This window comes from Tamandua tetradactyla, chromosome 7 (assembly GCF_023851605.1).
Source record: "Tamandua tetradactyla isolate mTamTet1 chromosome 7, mTamTet1.pri, whole genome shotgun sequence".
Classification (NCBI taxonomy): Eukaryota; Metazoa; Chordata; class Mammalia; order Pilosa; family Myrmecophagidae; genus Tamandua; species Tamandua tetradactyla.
In genome coordinates this window covers 107174393-107196376 of record NC_135333.1, presented here as the reverse complement: position 1 = coordinate 107196376, position 21984 = coordinate 107174393, and the positions used below count along the sequence as shown (strand labels likewise).

General features: G+C 37.7%; 1 protein-coding gene across 3 annotated transcripts in view; it reads right to left on the bottom strand.

Annotated features, from left to right (window-relative positions):
- Positions 1 to 21984, bottom strand: part of PCED1B (PC-esterase domain containing 1B) — a 141125-nt gene that overhangs the window by 88377 nt on the left and 30764 nt on the right. For all 3 annotated transcript variants that reach the window (XR_013179670.1, XR_013179671.1, XM_077170667.1), the window contains exon 2: positions 21315 to 21400. The gene's annotated coding sequence lies outside the window, so the exon portion shown is untranslated. The remainder of the gene's footprint in view (positions 1 to 21314; positions 21401 to 21984) is intronic.

Here is a 21984-nt window from a genome sequence, read left to right as displayed (position 1 = left end):
TTTTTTGGCATGGGCAGGCATTGGGAATCAAACCCGGGTTTATGGCATGGCAGGTGAAAATTCTACCACTGAGCCGCTGTCGCACCACCCTGGCCAATTGATTTTCGGCAAATGTACATGGGCAATTCACTAGAAAATAGGTAATCTTTTCAACAAATGTTATAATTTGAAATCCATATGCAAACACAAAATAGAACTTCATTCTATACATTGCACAGTGTACAAAATTAACAGAAAATGGATCATAGAACTAATATAAAGTCTAAAACTATAAAACTTCCAAAAGAAAACATAGGAGGAAATCTTTGTGAACTTGAGTTAGGCAAAGATTTCTCAGATACGGCATCAGTAATCTGATCCATATAAGAAAAACCTGATAAATTGGACTTCATCCAAATTAAGTACATCTGCTCTTCAAAAACCATTAAGAGAATGAAAAGACACCACAAACTGGGAAAAATGATTTATGAATCACAAATATTTAATAAAAGACCCATAATCAGAATATATAAAGTACTCTCAACACAATATTTAAGCCAACAGCAAAGTGACTTTAAAAATGGGGAGATTTGGACACACATATCATCAAAGAAGATATACAGATGGCAAATGAGCAGATGAAATGTTGCTTCACATCATTATCATTAGCAAATGCAAATTAAAACCACATCACCAGACCCTACTAGGCCATCTAAAATTAAAGGCTGATCATAACAAGCATGGGTAAGCACAGGAGCAACTGGAACTCTCATACATTGCTGATGGGAATATAAAATGGGGCAACCACTTAAGAAAACAGGCTGGTAGTTTCTTAAAAGGTTAAATATATACTTAACTCACGATCTAGCATTCCACGCCTAGGTATTTAGCCAAGAGAAATAAAAGCATAGGTACATACAAAGACTTATACATGAATATATAAATGCTCATAGAAGCGTTCTGTGTAATAGCCAAAAACAAAAATTATGATAGAATTATCATGAAGACATTAAAATATTTTCAGAGGTACTTAATATTGTGGGAAAAGGGTCATGCCACATAGTGAATTTTAATAAAAGAAGGGGGTACAATGGTAGTTCAGTGATAGAATTCTCGCCTGCCATGCTGGAGACCCAGGTTCGAGTCCTAATCCATGCACTTACCCAAAATCAGACAAGCAAAACAAACAAACAAAAATTCAACAAATGGTGCTGCAAGAACAGGATACTCACACAGAAAAATAATGAAATGTGACCCCATATAGCATTCAAAAAAAAATTAACAAAAGAGAGAATTCAAAATTATAGGTAAGCATCATCCTGATTTTATAAAATAAAAATATAAAAATGAAATAGGAAGAAAAAAATCACTTATTTAACACTGTGACTCTCTGGCTCTGTCAGTTAACAGACATCTTAACTAACTAAACTCAACTTCTGTTCTTGACTTCTTATCATATCCACTTAGTTTCCACTTAAATATAAAATATATTAAGGAAAGGGAAATGCAGTACTACTAATTTTTTTTTGATATCCTGCTAGACCATGGATTTTTGGTGCACTGTTCTGATTGATTTTAACAAAAGAATATAAATGTTTTAATGATCTCTGTTCTCCACAGATAACTGATATCATAATCTCAAAAAAAATTAATTACATTTATTTGACCCTGCATAGGCAAAACCCAACTATGCTTGGGCTTACTTGGATTTATATAAGACTGTGTTTACACATTGTTTAGAACGGACCATTCTAGAGTTCAAATAATATTTGCTATTCTTTATAGAATAATATTTAGTGTTCAGCAATCTGAAAGCATTTTTTTTAAATAAAAATTGTATGAAAGCTATTTTTAATCACTAGGTATAACTGAATATGGGATCTCTTTAATGTGTACTATCAAAGGTAGCACCTTGTTTTACAGAAAGTACACAAGTTCCATGGTTGGTCAAATAGTATAGAAGGTGAAATAACTGTGGAATTATGATAGAAAGTAGGGTTTTTACAATAAGCAAATGTTCAATTCTTCACTCTAATTGGTAACTTCATTTTCCTCATGCTGTTTCCCACACTGTGGTAGGCTTCCCATGCAATCTCAGATGTCCCCTACCCTAATGAGAAAAATAGCCAAAGAAAATGGGCATATGGTATTTGGTTTGATTTAGGGGGTTATAATCTCCAGAGGTCAGTAATCAATTCTTTTGTGAATTCTTTAAAATGGACAGGACATTGAAAAGAACTTAGTAAATCTTGAATCATTGAACAGGTTTTTGACAAGATTCATACTGTACAGCCAAGCTCTACAAATAGGAGCACGATAAACTTCTAAATCACATATCATTCAAGTGCCAAGGGTTGTACCCATCTCCAAGTTCTCATTTTCCAGACTTGAAGGAGTTCTGATGACTCTACAGCCTACAAAGAAGCTGCTCAATGCCTTGGGGCAAAATGTTCATTTTCTGAAGAAGAATGCTAGTGTTGAGAGTGGAGGTTGGGAGGAGAGAGATTTAATCAAGCTAGTTTTTCATACTATATATCATGACAGAAGGTTAAGTAGCTACATGATGTTAAATGACTTTCTATTACTAAGGACATGAGAAAAGCATTGTTTCCTAATAAAACATAGTTTGAATAATTACGGTGTAAGTCACATTCTAGCAAAGTGAAATGCCAACTTCTGGATCCAAGGATTTGTGTGACTAGCTTTCTACCCATCTTCAAGGAAAGCATCATTCTGGCTGTGATTGTAAGTGAGGCAATTTTTCTGTGGTATAAACACTGAAGTCAATGGCAAATATGCCATGGTGCTTTTAAAAAAGTGGAAGAGTAAGTCACAAGATGGTAACTATTCCAACAGAATGGTTACTGCTCCAAGTGATGAGTGCTTAATTAAAAACAAACAATGATGATAAGCACTGAGTGATTACTACACTTCTATTTTATTTATAAGTGAATTAGTACACTTCTATTTTATTATCCCTTTCTATGGAATTCTACTTTATTACTCCACGAGGGCTGAACTATAATTATACCCACTTCACAGATGAAGCAAGGGAAGTTTAGAGCATCTTTTTTACATCTCATTTTAACAATGCCATGAGAGAAGACCAAGTCAATGGCGCTTCCCGTACCAGCAGGCTTCCTAAAGCTGACTAGCCAAGTTAAGTCAACATCTAGATCAAATTATTGAATTCCCCATTGAATGGTCTTGATACCTCTGTAAAAAATCATTTGACCATAGATACAGGCATTGATTTCTGGACAGTCAATTCTATTTCATTGATCTAAATGTATAGCCTTGTGCCAGTACCAGTAGCTTTGCAAAGACTAAGATTTTACCAATGCTCATTATTGACACAATATAAGACCTTACAACTCCAACAGTTTCAATGAATGATTTGTTAGCATTTAGACTGGCAAACAATTTGATTCAAATGATCCAACTATCTATTAAACCTTATGCTATATAGCAGGAGTGAACTATTCTAAAGTTGAGTGCTATCTTTTATGGTTAGGAGGAATTTTACATGCCAAAAATGGGTCATATTTTCTTATCTGATTGTGTTTTTTTGAAAAATTAAAATCTCAAAAGAAAATAAATCACATTTATACATCAGCTAGGCAAATCTATTCATTTTTAACAGACTTAAAAAACAGAACGTTATTCTTTTTATAATAAATATGTCACCATCCCCAAACAGTGACCTAAGAACTACAAGGGAACCTAAGAACTAAGGGAAGAAACAATTATTTGTATGGAAAGAACTTATCAATACCTCTTTTGTAGGCACAACTCATTACAAGACAAAGATTTAGATGAATGAAATTTTTATTTGCCTTCTGGATATGTGAAACCATGTAGACCCAAGACAAAATCTTACTCATTTCTTTTTTTTTTTATAAACTTTTTTAAATTATTTTTTTTATTAATTAACGGAAAAAAAGAAATTAACCCAACATTTAGAAATCATACTATTCTACATATGCAATCAGTAATTCTTAACATCTTCACATAGATGCATGATCATCGTTTCTTAGTACATTTACATAGGTTTAGAAGAACTAGCAACACAACAGAAAAAGATATAGAATGTTAATATAGAGAAAAAAAGAAAAGTAATAATAATAGTAAAAAAAAAAAAAAAGACAAACAAACAACCAGACAGATAAAAACAGAAAAAAAACCTATAGCTCAGATGCAGCTTCATTCAGTGTTTTAACATGATTACTTTACAATTAGGTATTATTGAGCTGTCCGTTTTTGAGTTTTTGTATCTAGTCCTGTTGCACAGTCTGTATCCCTTCAGCTCCAATTACCCATTATCTTATCCTGTTTCTAACTCCTGCTGGACTCTGTTACCAATGACATATTCCAAGTTTATTCTCGAATGTCGGTTCACATCAGTGGGACCATACAATATTTGTCCTTTAGTTTTTGGCTAGACTCACTCAGCACTTACTCATTTCTTATTAAAATAGAAACATACTGAGAAATAATTGTCATATTTTGAAAAAAAACATCAAAGCAATAAATTAATAGAAATGAAATAATTGATTTAGGAATATTTTTCATGTTCTGTGTACCTTATATATTTAAAATTTTCATTAATACATACTTCTACTGCATTAATTTAAAGGAACATGATCTCACTGACATTAAACTAAAGGTCAAATGCTCTTAGTATAGGCATTTAGGGCAATAAATTTCCCTCTCAGCATTGCCTTTGCTGCATCCCTTAAGTTCTGATATATTGTATTCTCATTTTCATTCATTTCCAGATATTTACCAATTTCTCTTATAATTTTTTCTTTGACCCACTGATTGCTTAAGAGTGGGTTATTTAGTATCTATATATTTTTGAAAGTTCTGATTCTTTGGTGATTATTGATTTCCAGCTTCATTCCATTATGGTCAGAGAAAGTGTTCTGAATAATTTTGATCTTTTAAAAATTTATAAGACCCGTTGTGTGCCCTAGCATATAATCTATCCTGGAGAATGTTCCATGAGCACTAGAGAAGAATGTATATCCTGGTGTTTTGGGATGTTTAAACATCTTAGATGCCCAAAGCTAATCTATACAACTTCTTAGGATCAGGACGTAGCATATCAGTTCATATTGTTGTATATAATTATTTTTCATTGTAGTTACACATACAAGGATTATATGAAGATGTAAGAGGTATAAATCTGCAATAGTGCCTCCAAACTGCTGTAGATAATTATCACATCATTTAGAGAATAAATGTTTGCACATTAGATTAATACAGAACCCGATCTCTAAGATGAATAAGGAAATTCATACCACATTTCTTACAGCGAAGAGACAGATTGCTTTCCAATTAAAAAAAAAAAGTTAATGGAAGAAGACCAAGAAGATAAAGGGAAAAAACAAGTGAACCAAACAATTTGATTTTTTTGTCTGTTTGTTTGTAGACGTCAGATGGCTATGCCTTTGAAAAAGTTAAAAAGCACAATATAATATTTAAATGCCAACATAGGAAAGTTGAATCGATTATATAAATATTACACATCTACTTAAGCTGAAAATTTAAATGTTCCACATGAGCTCATGAGTTCAAACAAAAATAACTCAAGACTGAATATTTTTTAAGAAATTTAATCAAGACTAAGAAAAATAATTTTAATCCTTAAAAGGAAGATATTTCTGGCACTACCACAATATACTTGAACTAACACAAACCAAGGAAGAATCTTAATAGTAAAAACTCTGAAAGCTAAAAATACATCGAAAAGTTCTTCAAAATATTAAGGATTTTAGATTCCCAGCCAAAGGTTGTCAATGGAGGTGCTAGACTCTGCAGGTTAGATGAATAAAACCCATCATCCTATACATCTTACTCGAGTGAGGCAACTTCTTAACTTCATTCACTTATTAATCCATTTGTTTATCAATTATTCTGAGACTCGTGGTCAAACTCCCCTTTAAATCCTGATAGTCCTGACACCTGTGACCCAATCAATGAGTGATTATCATTCTTACGGTGAAAAACAACAGGGGTAACAAAACAGCACTACCATCATTGCATTAAAGTTTCACTCACACATTTCCTGAGGCCATTAACACTACTTCAACAGATGGAACTTATGATGCCTCCAAAATTCATTGAAGAAACTCTCTGTGTCCAAATGAGAGGGATGTGCTCATCGAACCCATCTCGAATGAACTAAGAGAATTCCAACTGAGTCATATAGAGCTCATCTTTCTATCTACAGGGAGTTAATAAGAGTCTGGCAGGCCACGGTGGCTCAGCAGGCAAGAATGCTTGCCTGCCATGCCATAGGACCCGGGTTTGATTCCTGGTGCCTGCCCATGTAGAAAAAAAAAAAAGAGTCTGCCCACTACCTTCTTATGTTTTGAAACAGTTTCCAGTTGTACCTCAAGAGCATGGCTATGACTTTGTCCCCTAAAAAATAAAAGTGGTGGGTCCACACTGTCATAGGCATTAGAGGAAGGGCAGAGGGAGAGGAGGGAAGAAATCACTCAGCAGAGGTCAGAATGGAGTGTAGATAATATATGAAGGCAGTTTAATATTGTTTGGGGCAGAGAATAAAAGAGCAGCAGAAGAAGCTTTTAACTGATCTCTAATTCTTGTGCCTGAAATTCCACCATCCTTATTATAAATATTCAGAATTAGGCCCAATGCAAAGAAGGGAGTTACCCTTGATTTTGGCAAGGTCCCCAAACCATTATCCATGTATACAAACAATTGTTGACAACCTTTGTTCAAGGCTTTCACATATATCCTCTTATACACTTAGATAAACTGGTAATATCACTTTATATCTAGACCATGGTGAATTAGATTAGAGTTTGTTAAAATTGCTATATTTTTTCTTTATCATTTTTGAAAAAGATATCTACTTTGGAATGATTCAAACAAAAGCTTAATCGTTAATTTGCACATGTTCTGATGAAACGCAAATACAATTTCAGTTAAATGGAGCTAGTTTTTACTTTCCCTCCCTGAAAGAATTGGTTCCCAAATTCTTGGGTTCTCAAAATTTCTTCCCTCCTGTATTTCCAGATGTTAATTCAACTTGCCTAATGAATGGACATTGGGAAACAAGAAAGTGGAAGCTCTTAAAAAATTGCTGTATCTTGGAATAAGGTGACTGACTGCAATGGAAAGCCAGATACTGGCATTATAGATCATCATTTAACTCTTAAAGGTTTAACCGAGGCCAGTAGCTTGGTGGCAGCCCTGGTAAAGTCTCCAATACTGCACCAGCTGGAGGGCCAGAGATAGTGCCAACAACCTTAAGGCTTCTGGGGTAGGAACATTTGCTTTTTCTTGAGAAAGTTCTGCGAATCAATCAGTAGGAATAGCAGTGAGGCGGACTTTTAAATGCTGCTAACCAGGGCAACCTAATTTTGTACTAGAATCAATCAGTTTGTATATGTGCTATGAGACAGATCTGCTCTCATGGGTACTGCTCTCTGTCTCTTGCCCAGTGAACTAAGGCGACAGACGAGAGTACGAAGAATGCCAAATTTCCAGCTATAGCAGGCCAGATTGTAATTAGCTGAAAAGCTTGTGCCAAGATCTCAAACATCCGCTTTTAAATTGTACCTGGGTGTGGAGGCAGAGGGCGTGAGTTTCAATCTAAGCTCCACTATTTAGTAACTATGGTTTTTCAGAAGTCATTTAACCTCCCTGGGCCTCAGCTTTCTCTTGTATTTTCTATGAAGATAAAATAGTAAAATATAAACTCCTAATATAGCTCAGCACACATTTAAGAAAGTATGCTGACTCTGAATTTGCATAGCTGGCCTCTCTGTCCCTGTGTGTCTTTCTGTTTATTATGGCCTTGTGTATCTCCCTACCCCCAGCAAATCTTTAGTATATTACTTAACTCCCTAATTTAGACTTTTTCCCCTTTCTTAAGTGGAATCACAGGAAGAGGAGAGAATTATGTGAACATAAAAAAGCCTTTACCAGTGTACTTCTCTAAATAAAATATCTGAGTCTCAAAATCACATTAAAAAAAAAAAAACAACTCACATCATTGGCTACTCTTTGGGTGTATACATTTTTGTGCATAAATGTTCCACAAATTTTTGATGCAAACAAAAAAACCGTTCAAATTTGGTAGAAGTTGATTGTCTTATACTTAAGCTTCATCTTTCTCCTTCTGCTTTGTTTTTGTTGGAGAGGAGGGTGACGTTAGGACAAAATAAAGTATTAGGTATTATCAACACAGTAAAAAGCATGCAAGCTGAGCAAACAGTCAAACCTCTGTCATTTCTAAATCGGGGATAATAATGCCTAATCATACCATGGTTGCAATGAATGAAAGTGAAAATGTAAGTTGCCTAACCCAGTGCTTTGTATGTGTTTTTTTGTATTAGGTATTGAACACATACTTCATATATTCAAAAAAATTGGTTATTTTTATTCCCGATCTGTGATTCCTAAATTCAGACATTTCTCCCGTTCTGAATTCCCGCAGCCTTTCCTTATACTCTGTACTATGTCCTGATTTGTATTATAGTAATTGAGTACATATCCTCTCCCCTACTCCTTTAAGACAGGAACTCTCACTGATTCATCTTAGTACATCCCAGAAATCGAACACAGTGCCCAACATTCATTTGTGGAATAAGACATCCCCATATAACTGGGAGGAGTTTGTGTGACTTTTAAAGACATCTAAGAGTCAGTTTTGATAGTAGGTTTGTACAGGTGTAGCGGACTGAACAGTGAACCCCAGTTTGGGCATGTTCTTGGTTTTGGTTCACATTCTGGTGGGTGTGGCCCCATTGTTAAGATGTTACTTCAATTAAAGCGTGGCCCCACTGAATCAGGTTGGGCATTAATCTGCGTTATTTGGAGTCTTTAAGGCAGAGTGAAAGCCAAATGGAGAGAGAAGCTACAGGGAGCAGCCAGACGATGGAAGTCAGAACCAGAAAGAGAAAGAAGGTGTTGCCGTGTGCATTGCCATGTGATAAAAAGTCAAGGATCAAGGATTGCCAGCAGCCAGCCCTAGAAGGCCATGGTCTTCAGGAAAAAAGCATTACTTTGCTGATTCCTCGATTTTGGACTTCTCTAGCCTCATTAACCATGAGCTGATAAATTTTCACAGTATAAGCCAATCCATAGCATGGTATTTGTTTTAGCAGTCAGGGAGCTAAAACAGCCAGGAAACTAAAACAGAAACCCCTAAGAGTGGAGGAATATTAGTTAGGAGTAAAAGAAGGCAAATTCCATTTGCTTTTGCACCCAGCAGGACTGCAGTATGTGCGAGGCTTACATACATCCCCTGAGGCAGATCAATTATTATCTCTTGCATGCCCAAGAAGCGATTACTGCTAGCTTCAGGTTTTGGCTGTTTACTGTAGAAATGGAACTTTTGTCTACTAGTTAGTTGAAGGAATGAGGAACTTGAATAAATCTTATACTCCCTGAAGTCCTGGAGAGAAATGGGGAGTGTCTTTTAAAGGGCATAAGAGAATGGCAGATATTATGCATATTATGAATATTTGCAAATAATATGGCTTTAAGAAATTTTTGTTAAAGGATTAACATACTGGAAAGCGTTATGGCAAACTAATGCACCTTGGAAGTAGATTTCCTATGAAGAAAACCCAAATTTCTATTCACTAAGGTCCAACACATATGCTGTGATTAAAATCACAAATGAAATTCAGCTAAAATCACTGCTTTGTTAAACAGAAACAGCAAGGGATATAGTGAGTGGAAACTTCCTCCATGTCCTGCACTAAAAGAATGGAATGTGAAGGGATATATTTTCCTCTGAGACAGAAACCTAGTGAAGTATAGAGAAATTTGCCTAGAGATCTCTTATTGAAATGGAACTTATAGAAAAAAAAATGTGTAGCACTGTTTTTAGACTTCAATCAAGGCTCTGTATTTCAAAAGCATTAGGAGATGAGGAAATTTTCAGTGGATGGGATAGAACCCCCTGAATCAAATTTGCCAGGGGTGTCCCTTGAATAATTGACAAGGACTATATCTAATAATTCGGTGCAGTGTTGGCCATATAACAAGTGTTAAATAAAATAATAGCAACATGTGACATGGGAAGGCTGATTCTCCCATTCTTACTGCTAAACCCACATACCAGATGGTAACACATACCCATAATCACGTGGATAGCCGGTGTGGGCTGCAGCTGGTGTGCCGAGCTCTGAGTCAGGCCGGCTGCCTTTTCTCCTGGCCCTCTCAGGGAGGAGCTGGGTGACCTCCACTAGTTATTAGGGGGGTGCTGGTGCTTTGGAAAGCTCACAGAGCTCTGGGAGTTTAGAAGTAGGTACAAGATTTACCATCAGGAGAAGGGACTTTTTATTAAGACCTGAAAATAAACTGGGACACCTCTGCTAAAATAAAGAGACACTTGGAAAGTATTAGCTCATTAAAAAACAATCTAATAAGCATCTATTTCTTTTGAGAGTCAATGAAAACCACGGAGATGTTTCTCCTATTATAAAATGCATAAAATGCATGAGAGCACAATGTATAAATGCATTCAGTGCATTCTGAAGCATTTTAAAGGCAGCCCTTCACAACACTCTTTCATACAGATACTGGTTTTCCCTGGAGTGTGAGTTCCTCTGGGGCAGAGTGGTATCTTCCTTTTTGTATCCTCATTCAGGGCACAGACCCTCCATGCGTGAGACACACAATGCCCCTGGGCTTTTACAAAGACAATCCAAATGTTAAATGGACTCTTCAGTTCTAACTAAACTTAATTTTAAAAATTCAGACCACTTCTAAAGCAATCGAATTCAGCAGGAGGACAAATGTATTTCTCTTTGAAGAACTTCAAAGAACATCAGCAGTTTTTTCATGCTGCATATGGTTTTTGAACTGAAAAGCTCAAATCTTTAGTGCTGTGACTTCATGTTCCCCTGCATCTGTGACTTGGGAAATCTAGCTTCATGTTGGATAAACCTCTGCTATATGGAAGTTATGCACCAAGCAGAGGAGAGCCCAATCAGTAACCACCTGAAAGAAAAGGCTAGTTTGATCCAAAAACTTGGCATTTGCCAGTCCGAACCTTTGGAATCTTTCACACATATGAATCAACAATGAAAATTTTCAAGACTAACAACTTTCCCCTGACATTCCCCCACAATTCTGAACAAAGAAGCAAGGTACTTTGTATAATGAAGAATTGCTTCAAGAGGATTAATGAAGAAAATCAAGTTATCCTTAGTTAAACTTCACTGCATTCATTTTAAGATGCCCCCAATAGTCCAGCCAATATAATAATCCACCATAAGAAATACATTAAATGTTTACTTTCTTGTATCAATGTGGATTTGTTAACAAGTGACAAGTACTTGACTGAGACTCACGAAAGCTCTAAATAGGAATTAGAAGGCTCCTATGTCCAAACTACAAAAAAAACCATGGAGGGGTGGTCTTAGATATGGCTGTAGCCAGGAACTCCATTTGGGATTCTCTTTAGTTAGAAGTATCTCTGCCTTTTTCTATATATTGGCTTCATTCTGTCTGAGTCTAGATTTACTAGTGAGAGTTTGGAGGAGTTAGGAGAATGGGCATGGACAATAGCAGCCCAGACTCATATCCATCCCTTCCATTCCATGACCAACAAGCTTCCCAGAAGCTTCATTTAGAAAAATCTTGGAGGAGTCTGATTGGTCTGTTTTGGATCATGTGATCACCCCTTATGGCTGGTATGGGGTTTGCTACCAAAAAAGGTGGGGGGAAATATCTTCAAGGTTCATCCAGGAATTCATTCCTTTTTTTATGCCTGACTAATTATCTAGTTAATGGAACTTGGGTTCCTCCCATCATTTAGCAATTGTGAATAATGCCACTATGAACATCATTTGCAAACATTTGTTCAAGTTCTTGCTTTCAATTCTTTTGGGATTGTTGGGTCATATGGTAGTCCTACACTTAGGCTTCTGAGGAATTGCCGAACGGTCTTCCTCAGCAGCTGCACCATTTTACATTGCCACCAGCAATGAATGAGTGCTCCTATTTCTCTGCATCCTCTCCAATGTTTGCTATTTTTCATTTTGAAAATAGTAGCCATTCTAATGGCTGTGAAATGGTATCTCAATGTTGTTTTGATTTGTCCTTCCCTGATGGCAAATGATATTGAGCATATTTTCATGTGCTTTCTAGTCATTTGTATAGCTTCTTTGGAGAGATTGTTATTCAAGTTTTTTGCCCATTTTTAAATTGGATTGTTTGCCCTTTGCTGTTAAGTTGATAGATTTCTTTATATTTTCTGGATATTAAACCTTTATTGGATATGTGAGCTCCAAATATTTTCTCCCATTGTGTAGATTGACGTTTTACCTTCATGATAAAGTCCTTTGAGGCAAAAAGTTCTTAATTTTGATACGATCCCATTTATCTCTTTTTTCTTTTGTTGCTTGTACTTTGGCTATAAAGTTTAAGAAATCAATGCCTAACACAAAGTCCTAAAGATGCTTCCCTATGTTTTCATCTGGCAGTTTGATAATTCTAATTCTTATTTTTAGGTTCTTTGATAAACACTGTGAGTTGATTCTTGTATATGGTGTGAGGTAGAGATCCTCCTTCTTGTTTTTTTTTGCAAATGGAGGTCCAGTTTTCCCAGTACCAATTGTGGAAGAGACTATTCTTTCCAAAGTGATGATTATTGCCACCTTATCAAAAATTGATTGATCATTGATGTGAAGCTTGATTTTTGAGTTCTCAAATTGATTCAATTGGTCTAAATGTCTATACTTGTGCAGGTACCATGATGTTTTGATTACTGTGGTTTGGTAACAAGTTTTAAGATTGGGAAGTGTGAGTCCTCTAACTTCATTCTTATTTTTCAAGATGGCTTTAGCTATTTGGAGTCCCAGCCTTTCCATATAAATGATGATTTGCTTTTCCATTTCTGTAAAGAAGGTTGTTAGAATTTTTATTGGGATTGCATTGGATTCATAAATTGTTTTGGGTAAGATTGGCATCTTAATGACATTCCATCTTCCAATCCATGAACGTAGAAAGTCCTCCCTTTATTTAGGTCTTGACTTCTTTTTGCAATGCTCTATAGTTTTCTGGGTACAACTCCTTTACTTCCTTGGTTAGATATATTGCTATATATTTCATTATTTTAGTTGCATTGTGACTGGAATCTTTTTCTTGATTTCTTCTTCCAATTGTACATTGCTGGTGTATAGAAATGCTACTGATTTTGGGGTGTTGATCTTGTACCCCACCACTTTGCCAAATTCATTTATTAGCTCTAGGAGCTTTGCGGTGTTTTTTTGTTTGTTTTTCCCCCAGGATTTTTGGTATATAGGATTGTCCCATCTGCAAATAGGTTAAGTTTTACTTCTTCCTTTTCTGACTTGGATAACAAGAAATCCAACAAGATATTTTAAAAAAATTCTATTCCTAATGTTCTAAGTGTTTTTATTTTGAAGTGGTGTTAGATTCTGTCAAACATCTTTTCTGCATCAATTGGGAGGATCATGTGTTTTTTTCCCTTCATTCTATTAATTTAGCTTTCTTGCCTAATTGCTTTGGCAAGAATTTTCAGTATAATGTGGAATAACAGTGGTGACAGTGAGTATCCTTGTCTTCTTCTTGATCTTAGAGGGAAAGTTTTTAGTCTTTCCCCATTAGGTAGGATGTTAGATGTGGGCCTTTTCATATATGCCCTTTATTATGTTGAGGAAGTTTCCTTCTATTCCTAATGTTCTAAGTGTTTTTATGTTGAAGGGGTGTTAGAGTCTGTCAAATGCCTTTTCTGCATGAATTGGGATGTTCATGTATTTTTTTCCTTCATTCTGTTAATTTGGTGTTTGAAATTAATTGATTTTCTTATGTTGACTCAATGCTGCATACCAGGGATAAATCCCACTTTATCATGGTGTATAATATTTAGTATCCTGTTGGATTTAGTTTGCTAGCATTTTGTTGAGGATTTTCACAACTATATTCATTAGAGATATTGGTCTGTACTTTTCTCTTCTTGTGGTATCTTTATCTCACTTTGGCATGAGGGTGAAGTTGGCCTTGTAGAGTGAATTAGGTAGTATTCCCTCCTCTTCAAATTTTGGAAGAGTTTGAGCAAAACTGGAGTTAAGTCTTCTTGGAATGTTTGGTAGAATTCCCCTGTGAAGCTATCTTGTCCTGGGCTTTTCTTTCTTGGGACATTTTTGATGACTGATTCAATCTCTTTACCGGTAATTGATTTGCTGAGATCTTCGATTTTTTCTTGATTTAATGTAGATAGTTTTGTGTTTCTGAGAAATTGTCCATTTCATCTAGGTTATTTAATTTATTGGCATACAGTTGTTCATAGTATTCTCTTATAGTCCTTTTAATTTCAGCAGCGTCAGTGTCCCCCTTTCTTTTCCAATTTTCATTTTTATTCTCTCCTTTTTTCTTCAGCAGTCTAGCTGAAGGTTTGTCCATCTTATTTTTCTTTTCATAGAACCAACGTTTAGTTTTGCTCATCCTTTGCATTGTTTTTTTTTCCTGTATTGTTTTTTTTTATTGTTTTCTATTTCACTTATCTTTGCATTAATCTTTGTTATTTCCTTCCTTCTGCTCACTTTGGGTTTAGTTTGCTCTTATTTTTCCTTCTTTCAGTTTTGCATTTAGGTCTCTGATTTGATGTTTTTCTTTTTCTTTTTTAGTATAAGCATTTAGAACTATAAATTTTCCTCTCAGCCCTGCTTTTGCTGCATCCCATAAGTTTTGGTATATTTTCAATTAAAGCAAGTCTATCGAAATGTCCAATCTAAGGCATCCAGGGAAAGATACCTTGATTCAAGAAGGCTGATGAAGTTCAGGGTTTCTCTCTCAAGTGGAAAGGCACATGGTGAACACAGTCAGGTTTTCTCTCTCATCTGAAAAGGCACATGGCGAACATGGCATCATCTGCTAGCTTCCTCTCTAGCTCCCTGGGAGGAATTTTCCTTCTTCATCTGTAAAAGTCACTGGCTGGTGGATTCTCTGCTTTATGGTTCTGAAGCATTCTCTGCCCTCTCAGAATCTCCAAAGGTCACTGGCTGGTGTACTCGGTGATTGTCTCGGCCTCATGGCTCTGCTCAGCTCTGCTGTGACTTTCTTGTCATTCTCAAAAGGTGTTCTATCCAAAAATGTCTCCTTTTTTATAGGATCCCAGTAAATTAATCAGGACCCCTCTGGAATGGGTAGAGACACATCTCCACTTAATCAAGTTTAATACCCACACTTGATTGAGTCACATCTACATGGAACTAATCTAATTAAAGTTTCCAACATACAGTACTGAATAGGGATTAGAAGAAACGGCTGTTTTTACAAAATGGGATTAGGATTAAAACATGGCTTTTCTATGGTACATAAATCCTTTAAAACCAGCACAATATACATTAATAATTATGCTTTCCTGTTGAATTTTCCCCTTTATGAGTATATAATAACCATTTTTGTCTCTCGTAACTGTTTTTGACTTTAAGTCTATTTTTTTCAATATTAGTAATAGCCACCCCAACTCTCTTTTGGTTACTTCTCGCATGGCATATATTTTTTCCTTCCTTTAACCCTCAACCTACTTGTATCTTTGAATTTAAGGTGAGTTTCTTTCAGACAGCATATAGTTGGGTCATGCTTTTTAAAAATCCATTCTGCCATTTTCTGCCCTTTGACTGGACAGTTTAATCTACTTACATTTAAGGACACTATGGATAATACAGGATTTTCTTCTGTCATTTTACTATTTAGACTTTGTAAGTCTTATACCTTTTTTTTGTCCCTCACTTCCATTAATACCCATGTTTATATTTATCTATTTTTTGTGTTGTACCATATTGACTGCCTTCTCTTTCTATCCGGTTATGTGGTTACAATGGTGTTAAAATTTTAATATCCTAAATATATAAGATTCATGTTTGGTTTGATACCAACTTAACTTCAATATCATGCACATTTTTACATATTTATATTATTTTGAGGGCACATATATTTTTCAATTTCCTTTTCATGTAACATAAGCAGTTTTCCATATTCTTGTATAACATCATACTTTTGTTTTTGCTGCATAATATTAGGCCAACTAGAATCATCCTTAAATTGTTAAATTGCTTTGATTTTAGACATTTAGTTTGCCCTGTCTTATGTGTGTCTGGTGTGTAGTAACAGATATGTAACCTAAAATTTCCCGTTTTAATGACTTTTACGTATACAATGCAATGGTGTTAATTACATTCACAGTGTTGTGCTACCACCATGATCATCCCTTACCGAAACTTTTCCATGTGTTTGGATCCTTTTTTAAAATTTCTATCTCCTTACTAAGATCCTCATATTGCTCATTCACTGTTTTCCTGATATCCTTTAGTTCTTTCTCTGTAGTTTCCTTCATCTCCTTGAGCATTTTAAGATCATTTTTAAAAATCTTGTTCATTCTGTCCCCATTCTTATGGCTCTGTTGGTGTTTTCTGGATTTTTATCCTCTTCCTTTGGATGGGCCAACATTTTCTGTTTCTTTGTCTTGTACTCTTTTGTTGCACACTGTACATTCTAATATTTTAAAATGTTAACTCTGGGATTTCTTCCCTAGGATGTCTGTTTCCTGGTTTTGAAACCAACTGGTGAGAAGACAGAGATTTTCTTGAGCTTTAGCCTACTGATCAGGAAGGCCTGACCAAGGAGAAAGCTGTGTGCAGGGTATTCTCTGTCTTTCTGGGCCTCGGTCTCGTCCTGGGTTTTTGCTTGTTAGCTGTTTTGGAGATCCCCTGTTTACAGGAGTTTGGTTTCCCTTTATTTCCCAGGAGGCAGACCTCCCTCTCCAGGGTATTTGAAGCTGGCAGGCCTTTGCTCCATTTTGTCTGCCTCTATAGTTTTTATATTCCTTCTGTTATCTCAAGCTGCTTTTGTCTGAAGGGCAAATTCTGGGAGGAGGGCATACTGGAGGGACTTTCCTAGGTCAGCCTTTCCCCAGCAGAAACCCATGAAGGGGGCACAGATGTTAAAAGTGCTCTGGGGAGGGGATCAGAAAGGGCACCAAGTGCTTCTCCAATGGCTCCTCAAAGATGACTTTCTTGGCCTGCCCGGCAAATGCAGCCCTTCAGCCAACTGTACCCTGCAGCCATGATAAAGCTCAGCATCTTTAAGTCTCCACTGCTACGGCCCCATCTCAGGAGGGTTGAAACAGTGACTGTTGCCGCCTTTGTCTGGATGGGCTGAAATGATAGTCGGGACCCCAGCAAGCCAAATTCACTGATCAAAAGCTATGATCACCATGAACATCCCCAAACAAACAAACAAGCAGAGAAAGAAAGAAAAAACAAACAAACACCAATTCAAAAAATGGCACTGCAATAAAGGGATACTCACATGGAAAGAGAATGAAATGTGATCCCTGCCATACAGCACACAAAAAACAAAAATCAAAAACTATGATCAATGATTAGCTGTGCCCACCCATGTTCTTGGGGAAGAGGATTTTTATTTCTCTTTCTGTTACCATCACAGCAAGAGAGCCCAGGGCTGGACTCCATGTGAGAATGGGGATGGGCGCTGGTGGCCACCATGCAATTTATTGTGTTTATAGCTGTTTACGGTAATGCATCAGCCTCTTCATCCTGCTTTTCCCTTTCCCTGGATGTGGTCCAGTGTTTCACTGGCCTCCAGAGCTTCAAAATAGTTGTTTCAGACAGTTCCTGTCCTGCTCTGTGAGAGCTGAACCATGAGCTCCGTGATATCTTCAGCACCTAGAACATTCCTGGCATACAGCTGACATCCAACATATCATGTAAATGATTGAATGAGGAATCAACTTAACCTTGAAACCAGATTGAGTGTTAAGTCAGGACCAGATGATTCTCATGATGTTGGTTAAAGGATGCAAGTTAAGAAACACTGACGGAAAGAAAAAGAAGGTGAGATGAATGCCTAAAATTAGAAGATCCAACTAGTTTCATCATCATGGCCTTCAGGGAGTACACAGAACAGAGAGTAGTATCAAAGAATAAGTGTGTACGAGATAAAAATCAAAACCTTAAGATGGTCATAAGAGATAAAAGGTTCAAAGTTCTAGTTAATCTGAACATTTAAATGTTTGCAAAAAAAATTGTCATTTGTATGAGGTGAAGGACAGAGTCAAGCTTAAAAAGCTTGCCACCTATCCCTATATTTATATTTGATTCAGTTTCAAATGGAAATATCATGAGGCCAGACATCCAGATGGTCCTCTTAATAGACCTGTTTAATGGAACAGCTTCCTAATGAAAATCACACTTCTTGAGTACTTTACTGGGTTATTCTAGAAATGACAGCCTTTCAAAGACTCTCACTGCGCATGTTCTTGCCTTCTGTACACTTTAATCAAGTACAACTGTTTGAGTTTAATTTAGTCCTGCTGCCTCCTGGGGCCAGGATTTCCTGTGCCTGACACCAGGGCCAGGTCATTGAAATGGAGGGGGGAGAGCCAGCTGCAGCTACAGGGGCTTGGCCTCTCCAGTACAAGTCCTTAATGTGAGGAGAGAACCAGTGTGGCTAGAAGATGCCTCAAAGAGAAGCTGCCAGCCCTAGAGGCAGAGGAAGCAGAGCCCTGAGGTATGTCTGCCAAGATGGAGAAGAGCAATTCCACTTGGGATCAGAGGCAGTGACTGAGAAATAAAAGGAGATTGTAAGTAAAGGAAAAGGAACATGCTCTGAAAGGGTGGATTTTTTTTTCTTTTAAACTCTTTCTAGGAAAGGTAGGGGATTTGGGAGGAGGGAAACAGGGACTTGCGGCTACTGGGTGCCTTACATGATTCAAGAGACATCTGTGAGATCAGAGGGTGGGGTCGCTGTAGAGAACTGAGGCGAGGCCCCCAGCAGAGCAAACCTGAGCAGCTGGCACAGAAGGAAGGGACACCAAGTGACTCCTAGCAGGAGGCTTCACGCCTCCACTCTGGGGCCTGTGAGGACAGTCAGTTCCCACATTTGTGGGTTCAGGACCCCCCTCTGCGAGGCTTCTCCATGGATTAACCTTCCCCTGAGCCCAGTTAAGCGGGCTGCACGGAGAGAGCCTGTGGCTGCTGTGAAGTGCGTACTTTTCCATTCATACCCGCTTTTCTTTCAACTAGGCAGCTCACACCCCTGGGTTAAGGAATCTTTAACACAAGGATGAGCTAGCAGCTAATTATTTAATTCCACAAACAGGAAAAAAAAATATGCAGAAAGGAGAAATGTGAGGAATTTTCTGCTAAAACAGTTCTTCACTTTAGGAAGAGAAAATGGAGAATCTTTTCTACTTTGGTTTTAAAATGGTCTTTTTGGACTCTTGTGGCAAAGCAGAATGAGCACCGGACTAAAAGTCAAAATATTTACATTCTAGCAATGGAACTGACACACACCAGCTGGGTGAGTTTGGGTGGGTTGTTTACAGTCTTGTCCAGTTTCCCCTACTGTAAAATGATGGAAGCATATTTAAGTTCTCTTCTAGAGTTAATTTTCTAACCTTTACAGTTTTTCAATTAAAAACCATAAAACTTGTTAACTGCTTCATTATTAGACCATTTTTCTATTCTTTATGGGAAGGTGCAGAAAGTATTTCCCAAAACTGATGAGGGAAGGAACAAGCTATGATACTGGACTTCGTCATATGAAGCATCAATTCACGTGATCTCTCAAAAGACGTCTGCACTTTCAATTACTCTTGTGGTCACTAGTTTTCCACTTTCTCTTTCCTCTGTGATTTTTATTGTTCCAGAAGCAGTTCTAAAATTGCTTACTAGAATGTTTTTTAAAGAGGCAGAGAATTTCCTCCCCCTATAATTCAGTCAAGATTTAATGAATGACTATTTTGAGCAAAGCACTGACAGGACTAATCTTAAAATTCAGTTTTGAGCAGTGGTCTCCTCTCCCTTTGCATATAATCAATGCATATCATCATATAACAATTTCCAACAAATTTTATTTTCCTCTTTCATTCCCTGGTCCCCATGACCCAGGCCCTAGCCCTCTAAATGGTCTTCCACTCATCAAGCCTCTCTCCACTGTTTCTTCATGCATAGCATTTTCCACTTTTCCCTCTTAATCTTCTACCTTCCAATGACTATACTGACTGCAGCATAAAGTCCAAGACCTTGATCCAACCCTCAGGTCCTTCCCCACTGGTCCACATCTAACTGAGCAGCCACAGCCGCCTTGACTTCCTTGCACAGCCTCCTTTCAGCCTCTTCTAGACACAACACAGACTCCTCCCACTTTGCTCATCCTTCTCACTTACTTGAAACATCTTCCCTTCTCTCTGTCAATCAAAATCTTACTGATCTTTCAACATGCAGCTGAGATCCCCCTATTTCTAGAGAGTCCCCTGACATCGGCATCCCAAATGACACACTCCCTACTCTGACCAATCTACTGCCTGACACAGCAAAAGAAACGCTAAGAAATTGGGCTCAGAGATATTTTCCTAGTGGGACTAGGATTTCCTTAGTGGTTCGGAGTCCACTGTTAGTGAGCATAAGCTTAAGGTCATCCGAAAAACATGGTCAGGTGAGACAGGAGCCAAAGTACAAAGGTGGGGCCCTGACTGGTCTCAATAAAATAGGACTGGAAAGGTCCAAGGTGAGCTGCTTCGCGTGACGTGGGGGAACCAGGGCAAGGAGGGGGAGAGTGGGTCTGAATTGGTGGCAGGAAGCCAGAGTGCATGGGCGCAGGCTGTTGTGGGCAGCTTCACCTTCCTTCACCAGGCATGGTCTCAGACCCTTCTATTGTGTCTTTCTACCTTCTACTATCACCTGCCCTCCAAAAATCTTTTTAGTTTAATAAGAGGGGGATTGGTAAACATTGACTTCAACAAAGGCCCTGAGGCATAGCTACCTGGGCTTTTTTCCTCTCTGGCACCTAACACAATTTCCCCTTAATCCTTGTCCTAGCGGGCACCTAATGAGTGAACTTTGGAATCAAGGGGGAATGAGGTCTCTGCAAGTAGATGCTTGGCTGAGGCCTGACACCCACGGTACTCAGATGATGACTTGCCTGAGGTGATAATGAAAATAATTATATAGTTAACTAACACTTACTGAACTCTTATTATGTGGCAGATGCTGTTCTAAGCATTTTTCATCCACTAATGCATTTAATTGGGTCACACAAATTCTGTAAGGTGGTTACCATTATTATCCCCATTTTACAATGGAGTAAACCTTTAGTGTTGGAAGATCAGTTGCCTCTCCCCAGGTCACACAGCTAGTGAGAGGCAGGAACGAGACCTCAGCTCAGAGCTTGTGCTCTTACTCACCACAATAGATGCCCAGTGATTCTAGTTTTCATTTTGCTTGGTTTTGCTTAAATTTAGAAGAGCCTTAACTGAACCTTCTTTACCACGAGGCCAGAGAAGACAAACTCACATGATGTTTGCTTTGGGGAGGATCTTCAACACCTCACTGACTTCTCCTCTTCCAGGATCCTCTTGGGTCGTAGCGCCTCTCATTACCTGAAATGTGAAAACGGAACTGGTGAAGGATGATGGAAAATGAATAATTAATGTGGGATTAACTGCTGTGGGAAACAAAAGGAAATAGTCTGACCTTCCAGCTGTCAGGAAGTGATAATTAGCTAATACCTCAAGTCAGTTTTGTTGGACGGATGAAAGCGTTTTACTGATCTTGATGCAAATAAGCTCTCAGGATCACAAACCAGAGTCACACAATGGAGCAGTAACAATGAGAAAACAAACATGAGAAACATGAGCTATATATGTTTGCTTAGTTATGTTCACCGGTGCTCTTCAGGAGTTTCCAAAGTGTCCTTGATTTACCTGCAATCTTAGGGTGTTGTGGGTGTGTAGAGAAAGGATTGAAGAGCTGTGGCTTGTAGGGAGGATGGAGAGGGTAGGCTGCACATGTGGGTGGCAGTCAGTTTGGTCTCAGATGCAGAGGAACATTGGAAAAGTGGAGGCTAACTTGGAGACCTGTCAGTCACAGCCTCAGGACCAACTGGTTAGTTTTTCATTACTTGATTTGACCAAAAGTTCCTGCAGGATGGATCTATGGAGCCATTCTGTTGCCCGGCATGGAA